At 44.3% G+C, this 12777-nt stretch overlaps 1 protein-coding gene across 2 annotated transcripts in view; it reads right to left on the bottom strand.

The window, feature by feature from the left end:
* MBP (myelin basic protein) overlaps positions 1-12777 on the bottom strand; it is an 800810-nt gene that overhangs the window by 398872 nt on the left and 389161 nt on the right. The gene's annotated exons all lie outside the window — the stretch shown is intronic.

Here is a 12777-nt window from a genome sequence, read left to right as displayed (position 1 = left end):
AAAGTAAGTATATATGGGTAAGTATATGTTCACTGTTTTTGTTTTTTTAGTACATTTTTAGGATTATTTTAATGTAAAGTAGTATTTTATCACCATATGGAGCAGTGAATGATAAATGAGTGGCTTGTATCGCTCATTTATTATTTTTTTATGAGTCCAGGTGCCCACTCGGAAGACTCTTCCTATTTACTGGGGAGTATTACCATATGTAACCCCAATCCCACACCGTGCACGGCCTTCAGCTTTGCGCAGCGTGCGGTGGGGAGCTCGGGGCATGGGGTTTGCTGCAGGGACTGCATCCACCCCTCGCAGACAAGCAACTACATGCCATGCAAGTTCGAGGGCATGCGCAGCATGCAGTTGGTCTCTTAGGTCCTGTCAGCACTCAGGCGAAGAGTCACAGCACCAAAATATAACAAGCATTGGCATAGCCAATAGGCCTCGCCTTTGGGGCCTTATAAGTGTTTAGCCAGAGCTATTTACTTTGCCAATGTCTTCAATCTGTGCTGTAGAGAAGTGTGGCTGCTGTGTAGCATGCTGAAAAGTTATAATAAAAAAGTGTCAGAAGCATTTTTGTTATCTTATATATGACCAAGAAGACATTATGTACAACTGAACGACCATATTAAAAAAAGTATTTACAAGAAAAAATGTCCTCAGTTTTCTTTTATTCTTGCAATGCTGGCAACTTGTTTCTGCCTATTCCAATGGTTGTTTGTTAAAGCTTTTTTTTGAGGGGGCATAAACAGTCGGAGGGTGAAGGTTGGGAACTAGTACATGTATTATAACACTAGCAGTGGCCAGACATAAGACCAATGAAAAATATGGGTGGAGAGTGGGCGGAGCTTCATGAATACAGCATGCCTCACAGCGCATGCACTGCCCAGGCTCGACCTGAAAACAGGGGAATTTTACAAAGTGCCTCTGGGGGAATCATACACTGGTCCCTTGGACCACTGTGTCCTCCCCACTACTGATGATGCCAGCAGCTGTCTTTCACAAAGTGTAAGCAGTCCTTAATGGGCAAGGTTGCAGTCTTATGTAGGCCCTAACGTTACAGCCACAAGGTGATAGATCCTGTTGTGGCTCCATTATTCCTCCAACTATAATCAACTCCGAGATATCACCCACACATACACACCAACATTGCATGCATCATTACATTCCCACAGCATCCACAAACAGCATGTTCATTCAGCCCATGCATACACAAACACGTCACTACAGACAGCTTCTGTTGTTGTCCTGTTAATGACTTGAGAACATTATAGCAGCTATAAACCACAGAGATAGCCGTTGTGAATTTCTAGAAAAGGAGAACGTCTATTTCAAGCCCCCTTATTCCAATTGAGAATGAGTCGCAGTGTGAAAATTGCAAGTCACAAATTATTTTTGTGCTTTGCAATTTCAGTACAGTTCATGGCTGCATTATGTTTTGTACTGGCAACCCTTCTGTTTTTGCAAAACTGAGAGTTCTTCCTAGGGGGCCTATAGACAGTATATTCAAATTCTTTCCTCCAATTGGGCTCTTCATCTCAACCCAGAATTTACCTGATATAAAACCAAAAGAATTAGTAGCTTAGAGGTGATGTAAGCGCCCAACATTATCAGATCGATTAAGGGTGGGGAAAATAGATAGGTCGAGTCACTTCGAGGTCAGATTTGTAGTGTGATGTATCCAGGGTACAGAAGACATCAACACAAGAAATGGCTGTTTTCGCCTGCAGAAGCTAATGTGTGTTATGGTCATTTGTATAATGTAACTAGATCCAATCTGATCTAGCATAGCCATGTGATGTCATAGAACATGGAATGTTTAGCATGTCATGGGTGAGACTAGAACTGGCAACTGCTGTCCTGTCTTGGCAGTTGCTGTCATGTCTTGCCAGGGTTGGTCGCACACTTGTTACCTGACTTCTAATAAACCGTTGTGAAGAAACTGATGGTGCATGTTCACTTCAATTGTGACGAGGATGGGATCCACCCCTGAGAAGACCACCCTAAGTGAATTTGTGTGGGTACACAGCGGTGGCAGAGACGGCGCTGCGGTGGTGCTCTGTAGCCAGGAAAACAGCATCAGGACGTGTAAATGTTAGTGCTGGTAACGGGGAGAAGAGCACCGTGAGGCTGTGATAAGTTTAATCCCTGAGGAGAACTAACGTAAGGAGGGCTAGTTTGGGGAGCGTGAGGAGGTAGTGTGCCTATTACTTGTGAAGTTCGGCGAGGGACAGCATGTGGTGTGGCAAGTGTGTGACTGCACGAGCGCAGGCCAGCGCGAACAAAGTGGAGCTGTGGAAGAAGCCTCAAGTGCCGCACGTGAATTGACTGCACACATACCATTCTGCGTTCTTGCATGTGGTGCCGCAAACCGTGAGCAGGAGGAAGGGGATGGCGAACGGCCTGAGTGACTGTAGCGGAGCATGTTGCAAAGTGTGCCAGGTGAAGAGGTGTTCGCCCGAGCGGTGAGAGGAGCACATCAGCCTAATTGAATCTCGTAGGAAGACGATTGAGGGCTGCAGGAGGCGCGTGGAGAAGTATTGCTGGTAGCACAGAATTCTGCATTGCTCGGTGTTTGAGGCAGAAGGAAAAAATTACAATTCAGAGGCAGTTGCTGGCAGTACGTGCGCAATGCGGCAAAGTGAAAGCAGCTGCAGCGTCCCGCGCGCGGGGGCAAAAGTGAAAGCAGCTGCAGCATCCCGCGAGTGTAAGGGTGGAAAGCCAGATGGTGCCTGTGCGCGTAACCGTGCGCATAACCGCACTCTTTAGGCCACACAAAAAGCGTGTGGTCGGATTTTTGAAGCCGACTTACTAAAAGCCTCGCCAGAGCAGCGCATGCGCTGGCTTAGGCGTGACCTAAAAAGGGAGACTATTGGATTTATTAAGGGGTGACTAAATCAATATATATAAAGCAGTTCTATCATCTTTCTCCAAAACTAACCTGTCTTTCATTACATGTATTTTTCAGTAATTCACACTGCAATGTTTAATAATAGTGGTTATTATAAAAAAGTGTAATAACATTTTAATAAAAAATGCTTTAAAAAATATGGTAAGCTCCACTCAGGTCATGCCTTCACTGACCCATGAGACTTACTGTTTTTATGTTTTTGTTGCTGCTGAGGGGCTTCTGCACTCCCTGCAGCTCCCCACAACATTAAAAAAAGCCTTTGTGGAGGTCTTCCTCATTCCAAGGACACTACAGCGCTCACAAAAATGTTTTTTTTAAAAACACTTCAAGGAGCAGTAAATAAAAAATGAGCAGCTCGTGACCCTCATTTATTATTTTTTATATGTCCCAGTGACCTCTTGGGAAACTCTTTTCATAATTAGGGAAGAGGGGTGCAAGTGCCTTCCCCGAACCTTTACAGGCCCCAAGTATCCCCTTCCCTGGGGCCCATCCTGTATATTAAGAGACAGGGGCATCCCCCCTACCTCCACAAGCCTCTTCAGGCCCCGGGAAGCCCATTCCTGGGGCTGTTTTCTTATTTTATGGGGGGGTGCATGGCCCTCACCCCAAGGACCCAATCCCCTGGGTCAATTTTTCTTTATAAGGTAAGGGGGCCGCAGCATGTATGTCCAAAGGGACTTTATCTCCTGGTGTTGTTTTCTTATTTTATGTGGAGGGGTGTGTACTGCCCCCTCCCTAAGCTGCTAGAGGCCCGCATTCCCCAGGGTCTTTTTGTGTAAGGGCAGGGGGTGCACAGCCCCTCTCCCTGAGCCTTTATGGGCCCTGGGGATCCTATCCCCCAGGGCCATAATGTGGGTGTCCTGGTGCCCACCCAGCACACCCTCAGCACACACCATTGGGGGCTGTGAGGGGTGTCCCAAGGCCCTTGTGGCCATGCTGGCTATCCGCATGCATGAATACTAGGAACATCGGAAGCCGCCATTGTTCCTGCATGGCAGGAGCATTAATTTTTTATGCTCCTCCTGGGCGGGAGCAATCTGAGTTTCCCTGCCCTACAAGAGCACATGCAGGGAAGCAAATGTTTGCTCTCACCCGCCGGGCGCATTTTTTAATCTCCCACCAGATGGGAGAAGACTAGTTTCCTGCCTGTGCTCTTGAGGGCAGTGAAATAGCATCCTGAGTATGGGCTTCCTGGGAACCATAGTGGAGCTGGCCACGTGGGATGATTCCCAGGGCCTTAAGAGGCTCTGAAGAGGGGGCAGGGCACCCTCCTCCTTTATTTTTTATGTATTGGGCCCGGGGATACAAGCTCATGGAGGGGGGCCACACCCCTCACCCCTTTTATTTTAAATCTGCCCCAGGGAATGGGGTACCCGGGAAGGAGGGCGTGCACCCAGCCCCCCTTTAATCTATGTATGGCCATGGGGAATGGGGTCCCTGGCACCATAGTGAGGCCCAGGGATCGGGCCGTGCAGCCCCATCCCAAAATATATAAAATGCTCTTCCTTCTGGGTCCTGACCCTCTCCAGTGGGGACAGGTTGTTTTTTCAGGCACACCTGCATTTGTTTAAAAAATATATATATATTACTATGGATTTGTGGATCCTCTGAAATTTGAGGCAGAACTTTAAAAAACAAAAACATTTTTGGCTCAAGTGGTTCCTTCACCAGGCCTAGTGCGCAGGGTATCGCTGCCTTGCCCCTTATATCTTTTTGTAACTTTTTTTCAAGGACTCTAGACTGAGTCCTGAATCCTCAGATGGCTGCCGTCACATTGTTGATGTGGTGGCAGCCAATCAGATCACTGTGGCGTGATATAAACAATTTTTTTAGCCTCAGTAGTTTAAAAACTACATAACTGATTTACACCAAAGTGCAAAAAGCATGTTTTCTGGCCCAATTTCTAGCTTTCTGTCAAATTTGGTGCACATACGTTCAGCTGTTTGGGCTGTAGCTGTATCAAAATTTCCTATCGAAAAATGATTTTGGAATTGCACCCTTTTTTCTCGCCCTCCGCTTGATGAATCATCACAATATTTTCCAGTTAGGAGTTAGGGTAGACGAACATTCTTTTGGAAATTTTTGTAAAGATTCTACAAACAGCGCCAAAGTCAGCAAGAAAAGAAAAAATACTTTTCGTATGGAAATGTGGTCCTAAATATTTCTACCCAGTGGCAACCGCCACTGGATACTTTATATTACACAGTTGAGGTCACAATGGTATAGTGATAGTTAGGTGAGAATTTCCATAGGAAAAGTGTTTTTTTCGCTAATAATGTTTGCAGTGTTTGATGAATTTTCATGAAACTTTCAAAAACAAAATTTCATCCACCTCAGGTTCTTCTTGGAAAGTTATGGGGTGATCCATCAAATGGGTGCCAGGAAAAGGGGGTATCCCAGGCCATTGACTTACCGTAATAATTTCCACAGAAACTTTTGAGAAGTGATGCAGAAAAAACAACGGAAAAGAGTTAATCCAAATTTAGTAGAATGTTAGATCTTTACTCAGAAAGGACTATTTTCAATATTTGTTGTAAATCCGTTCAGCCATTTCATGAAATGTGAATTTTATAGGGGTGCTTGGGTGGTCATAAAAGGATTAAACAGAAAAGATATATCTGGTAAGTTGGTCCTGCAGGAGTTCTGCTGTACTGCAAATTAAAAAAAATAGGGCCCACTGATTGGCCAAGGTAGCTTTTTCTCCTTTCAGACTTTTTTCGGTACTGTAGGATGGGTACCATTTCTTCGATGCAGAGAGATCCAACTGGATGGCCGTAACTTGGTGAAAAATGTTGTGACTACCATTGAAGGATGTAAATACTTGGAATAATCGAAAGTCTGTTCTAAAATCATGAGAAAAAAAACAGGAGTCTCAGGACACTCACCCACGCACATGAGACGTCTTCAGAGGTGTGTCAGAAGCTCTTTTGACCAACTTTGGATTACTTGACTTATGTGACTGGTAGAGGTCAAGGTACTTGAGAGACTGCATATAAGATCAAAATCAACTTAGGTACTGACTTGAAACTGGTATTAAGTTTTCCAAAACATGGTATGCTGGCCTTCTACAAACAGTGGCGAGGATGATCTCTCAGACTTCAGAGGTGATCTGTTTAAAAAATCTAAAGTAAATTATTAAATTTCTCTTCTGAAGAAAGAACACTTGGTCTTGTACAATCTGAAGAAACCAGACTGTCGACCACTTCCAATAGTTTAAGATGAAGGGCCGTTTGTACGTCACTCTTAATGGTGACCAAAGATTACTGGCTTAGCCTACTCGCACTGGGATATGAAATCAGTTACTTACCTGTAGGAATAGCTTTCCAGCTTGAAGCTACTCTAGATGACATGCTATGCATTATTCCGCTTTTTAGTGGTTGGGTCCAGAAGTGGTTAATTACAAACTATTTCCCTCCAGGAAGGGCATCACTAATAGTCGGAGGCTGTTTGACTCATTTTGACGTTGATCATAAACTTGCAAAGCCGCCTAATGTGAGATCTCCATATTTTATTTTTTCCGCCGGTCCGTACCATAAACGTTTCTTATAAAGGTTCTTCCTCACTGACCCTAGTTCCCTGATGTACATAAGGACAGTGGAAATGCCTCTGGTAGATACCAAAGGCAGTCACCCCCATGTTCAGGCAGCAAAATGGTGATCAGGTAATCTGTTGCTAGGGTAGGATAAGATAGGGTAACATTTATAGAGTACACTACAACCCTCTGGTGCCAAAGTGATATAGCAGGACAGATATATATATATAAAATCAAACAAGAATTGATATATTTAAATTCATCAGGAAGATCAAATTGATGAAATATTTCCAATTGAACAAATACTCTCCTGCAACCGCTATGCCCACTGTCAATACCTCTGAAAGTAACCTATAAGTAAAAGATGTCCCCTTGCTACAAACACTCCATCATCTTTCTGATGCTGATTGCACCACTGTCAATTATGAATCAACTCAAAACACCATGAGCAATATGGGCATTAGTACCAACCAAGAAGCCATTAGCCCATTCCACCCATCCTCAACCTTCCAACCATTAATGCAGAGAGATACGGTAGATATTTTTAGCGAAAGAGTTGTTGATGAACTTAAACGCCTTAACATCAATGTAAACAGGAGACAAAAATGCAGAAACTTCAAAAATGCCCAATACCATGCCCTGATGAACGAATTAAAGAAAAATCACGATATTATCATCAACAAGTCTGATAAAGGCGGCAATGTCGTCTTGAGGCAAAAAGATCAATATCTGACAGAAGCTAATCGCCATCTTTCAGACATTTCTTGTTATAGAAAATCAGCTAAAATAGAGATCCGACTGATCCAGGAAAAAGTGGTTAAGGGCCTCATCCAATGGAAGAGACAGGGCCTTTTAACAAAGGATGAATTTAACTTTTTGAAGGTGGACTTTCCAGTCATCCCTATCATGTATTTTCTCCCGAAAGTACATAAGAAGACGGTCCCTATTCCTGGTAGGCCAATCATTTCTGCTCAGAATAGCCAACTTGAAAAGATCTCAAAATATGTGGACCATTTTCTTCAACCCCATGTCTTTGCTTTACCGTTGTTTGATGTCTCAGACTTCTTGAGCAAAATTAAAGAGGTGGTATGGCAGTCAGAGTTCTTGCTAGTAGTCATGGACATAGAATCGTTATACACTAGCATTAAACATGTTGATGGTCTGACTGCGGCAAAGTATTATCTAGCTGAAAGAGATATTGGAATGAGAGAACATAATAACATGCTACTAGCTATGATAGAACGGTGCCTTTACAACAACTACTTCTTATTTAATCAAGAGGTTTACCAACAATTGAAAAGTGTCGCCATGGGGGCATGCTTCTCCCCCAGCTACCCATGTTTGCATGTTGGCTGGAAGGAGGAGCATGTCCTCAAAACCAAACATCAGATGGAATGGACTAACAATGTTATGTTCTATTGACGATATATTGACGATATATGCATGGTTTGGAAAGGAAGTATAAAAACACAGCTACCGAATGTGTTAAGTCCATTAACTGCAATGATCAAAATTTGAGGTTTACAGCTACCATCGATGCGTCAAGTGTTGAATTTCTAGACGTGTCTCTATATGTCAGCGAGGGTAGGTTACACACTAAACTGCACTGTAAGGTAACTGCGGGAAATTCAATCTTGCATGCCGAAAGCTCACATCCCCACCACACCATACGGGGTATACCTTATGGCAAATTCATAAGAATTCGCCTTATTTGTAGTGAGAAAATTGAATGTGACAAATGTCAGCATGAGGCTTTCCTTCGCTTTTCAAATCGAGGATACACTAAAACGTTATTAAATCAGGCCCTGGGAGGAGTTACTAATTTCCAAAGAAAGACCGTGTGACAACTTTGGTCTCCCCCACGCTTGATGTTGACAATGATAAAAGAAATGTTAGACTTATTACCACCTACAGTCAGCAGGAGAGCAGAATTCATAGAATAATATACTCTCAATGACCAATAGTACTAACAGACATTACACTTAAATCCATTTTACCTGTTACAACAGCTATTACATTTAGAAGGGCTCCCTCTATGAGGGATGCCCTTGTTAAACCGAGTCCAGAAATAACACCCAAAAACACTTGGTTGTTAAGGAAAGGAGTTTTTAAGTGTAATTTGTGCCGTGCATGCACTTTCGCTACTAATACTACTGAATATTCAACAGCTTTTAGCGATAAAAAGATTCCTATTAAGGAACATCTGACATGCCGCACTGAATTCGCTGTCTATAAGGTATGCTGCACATGCGGCCTAAACTATATGGCAGCACTAAGCTCCCTGTACACAAACGCATCCTGCAACACGTGAGGGCCATCGTCAATTCCGACCCAAACTACCCAGTGGCCAGACATTTTAAGTTGGTCCATAACAACAAACTTAAAGATTTAGAATACACAGTACTAGGGGCTGTTCCCATTTCCGGACGGGGTGGGAACAGTGAAAAGAACCTTCGGCAATTAGAGACACATTTTATCTTGGCACTTGATACCAAGATGCCGAATGGCCTTAACAACAGCGAAGACATGCATAACTTCCTGTAATCTGAACATATTTTTTACATTAACAGGTAGTCTAATAGTTACATTGTTTCTCTCCTTTTTTAGACTCTGTCTGTATCCTATGGATTGACTTTTCTGATATTGTGATCTTTTTTATGAGCGTATATATTTCTGTTATTTAACACTATCAGCAACTGTATTGTATCTTTGTTCAGGCTTGGACAAAGAGTATCTGCTGCTACATACAATGTATTTTAACAAAGATGAAATCTTGCTTGCACTTTCTTTCACACAATTTTCACAATGCACAGCACTTTAACAGACTGTTTGTTTAAATGGAATATTCAGATTTTAGACCCGAGATGACCTTTTAAGTATTTTTGACTTTATAAAATGATGATATATTTAGTGGAGGTAGTATTAATTTATGACTAATTTTAGTATTCTTTACACAGCGCTTTGTGATATTGTGCACTTGCACTCTTTGCAATAATTTTAGAACTTGGTCTCATGTCTATCCGCTCACACAATATGGTTTTATCTTTCTGTAATGATACAATGTGTCCTTATCTTTATGTATTGGTACAATGACAGGCACAGTGTCATCTGCCTATCACGCGGATTCTTGCACTAGCACTTTATTGTTTACACCTATAATCCTAGTGTCTATTATGACCCTGATCTTTGGAAGGGAATGTCTGTAGCACTTGCTCTGACATTTATAAATGTAGACTAGGACCATCTCGAGCTATGGTGTTACCTCAGTAAGAATGTGAGCCATATGTTGTTATTACCTAAATGCCATGACTAATTTGCACTTTGTGATTTTCTAGCTATTTTTCATAATGAATTGACCTATCTCCAATTTTTTGTATATTCCAAAATGTTTCTCCTTGTACTTGAGGCATGAGGGTATTTCAAACTATAATGATGTTTTCTTACAGTCTGTTTTTCAGTTCTAGTCACAAGGTATTCACTCTCTGTAGCTAATAGTGCACCTTTTTGTATTTATTGTTCCCTATCTCTAAGCGCGTCATGTGATCAAGCTCGCGTGAGCGAGCGAAACACGTCTATGGCAGGCACTAAGCCAGAGCACTCCTGGATGTAATCGTTTATGACCAATAAACCTTGCACTGCTCACCGCAACATTCTTGTGGTTCTTCAATTTCGTGTGGAGACTGGAAGAGGTCCATGCCAGAAGTCCCCGTTAGAGCAGTTAACGGGGCAGGAACGTTGTTAGATAGATAGATAGATAGATAGATAGATAGATAGATAGATAGATAGATAGATAGATAGATAGATAGATACATACATACATACATAAATACATACATACTAATTGTACCCACTGGGAAAAACGCGAGATTTGCCTGCACTAGAAGACCTTATTCTGGCTTTCAACCCGGAGTGAACATTACACAGAGCTCCAGGAAGTATACAACATATACAGGAACAGTAATAGCATCAGGTAATCCCGGAGGAATCAAAGAAACACAGCAGAATTTCAAACCGTGCTTGCGGGCCGTAGAAGGGGAAGCTTTAATCAAAAGATCAGACAGGAAAAGCTGAGGCGGCCGCTGCCTTACAGCAACTTAACACTAATGCATCTGAGTCTCTCGCGCGCGCAGCTTCTGTTCTGTTCCACGCAGTCAGCGTTGTGCTGTGCAGAGCACCGTCTCTGTCGATACACAGGTGACTAAAAGTCTGCCCCCGTCAATGCTTTATACCCGGCGTGATGAAAACATGCTGTATTGTTATCTTTCTATACTTCAGGAACGACGAAGGGGGAGGTCGAGTGAATATAGGGTGGCATGGATGCCCTCACAGAACAATTTGAATCCTTCAAACACCTTTCATGTTTCTAAGGACCCTAAAAAGGTAAATGGCGACAGATAAAACCAAAATATTCGGAACTGGCTCAAGTGCATTCGTCCTAGTTTTGGTTGGAGTTAGAGAGCTTGACTCGTGCAAAAAGCTACGACCTTATGACACTACAGACAAAGGATGGACAGTATTGAGAAACCGGAGGGCTGCGAATCCACTGTGAGGAGGTTCCCGGATAGATCACACTGTCCTATCCTAGCCTTGTTCTGGCATACACAGAGTGGACAGTAGATGTACGGCGCTTGACCTCTGGAGTACCGGATAGCCCACACTGTCCTACCCTTGTTCTACTGTACACAGGGTGGACAGTAGATGTACGGCGCTTGACCTTTGGAGTACCAGATAACCCACACTGTCCGACCCTTGCTCTACCATACACAGGGTGGACAGTAGATGTACGGCGCTTGACCTCTGGAGTACCGGATAGCCCACACTGTCCTACCCTTGTTCTACTGTACACAGGGTGGACAGTAGATGTACGGCGCTTGACCTTTGGAGTACCAGATAACCCACACTGTCCGACCCTTGCTCTACCATACACAGGGTGGACAGTAGATGTACGGCGCTTGACCTCTGGAGGACCAGATAACCCACACTGTCCTACCCATGTTCTACCGTACACAGGGTGTACAGTAGATGTACGGCGCTTGACCTCTGGAGTACCGGATAGCCCACACTGTCCTACCCTTGTTCTACTGTTCACAGGGTGGACAGTAGATGTACGGCGCTTGACCTCTGGAGTACCGGATAGCCCACACTGTCCTACCCTTGTTCTACTGTTCACAGGGTGGACAGTAGATGCACGGCGCTTGACCTCTGGAGTACCGGATAGCCCACACTGTCCTACCCTTGTTCTACTGTTCACACAGTGGACAGTAGATGTACGGCGCTTGACCTCTGGAGTACCGGATAGCCCACACTGTCCTACCCTTGTTCTACTGTACACAGGGTGGACAGTAGATGCACGGCGCTTGACCTCTGGAGTACCAGGTAACCCACACTGTCCGACCCTTGCTCTACCATACACAGGGTGGACAGTAGATGTACGGCTCTTGACCTCTGGAGTACCAGATAACCCACACTGTCCTACCCATGTTCTACTGTACACAGGGTGTACAGTAGATGTACGGCGCTTGACCTCTGGAGTACCGGACAGCCCACACTGTCCTACCCTTGTTCTACTGTTCACAGGGTGGACAATAGATGTACGGCGCTTGACCTCTGGAGTACCGGATAGCCCACACTGTCCTACCCTTGTTCTACTGTTCACAGGGTGGACAGTAGATGTACGGCGCTTGACCTCTGGAGTACCGGACAGCCCACACTGTCCTACCCTTGTTCTACTGTACACAGGGTGGACAGTAGATCTACGGCGCTTGACCTCTGGAGTACCGGACAGCCCACACTGTCCTACCCTTGTTCTACTGTTCACAGGGTGGACAGTAGATGTACAGCGCTTGACCTCTGGAGTACCGGATAGCCCACACTGTCCTACCCTTGTTCTACTGTACACAGGGTGGACAGTAGATCTACGGCGCTTGACCTCTGGAGCACCAGACAGCCCACACTGTCCTACCCTTGTTCTACTGTACACAGGGTGGACAGTAGATGTACGGCGCTTGACCTCTGGAGTACCGGACGGCTCCACACTTTCCTACCCTTGTTCTACTGTACACAGGGTGGACAGTAGATGTACGGCACTTGACCTTAGTAGTACTAGATAACCCACACAGTCCTACCCTTGTTCTACTGTACACAGGGTGGACAGTAGATGTACGGCGCTTGACCTTTGTAGTACTAGATAACCCACACTGTCCTACTCTTGTTCTACTCTACACAGAGTGGGCAGTAGATGTACGGCGCTTGACCTCTGGAGTACCGGATAGCCCACACTGTCCTACCCTTGTTCTACTGTACACAGGGTGGACAGTAGATGTACGTGCTTGACCTC

Source organism: Triturus cristatus, chromosome 5_2, assembly GCF_964204655.1.
Source record: "Triturus cristatus chromosome 5_2, aTriCri1.1, whole genome shotgun sequence".
NCBI lineage: Eukaryota > Metazoa > Chordata > Amphibia > Caudata > Salamandridae > Triturus > Triturus cristatus.
Note: the sequence above shows the minus strand (reverse complement) of the source record. Positions and strands in the feature narration are given on the sequence as shown.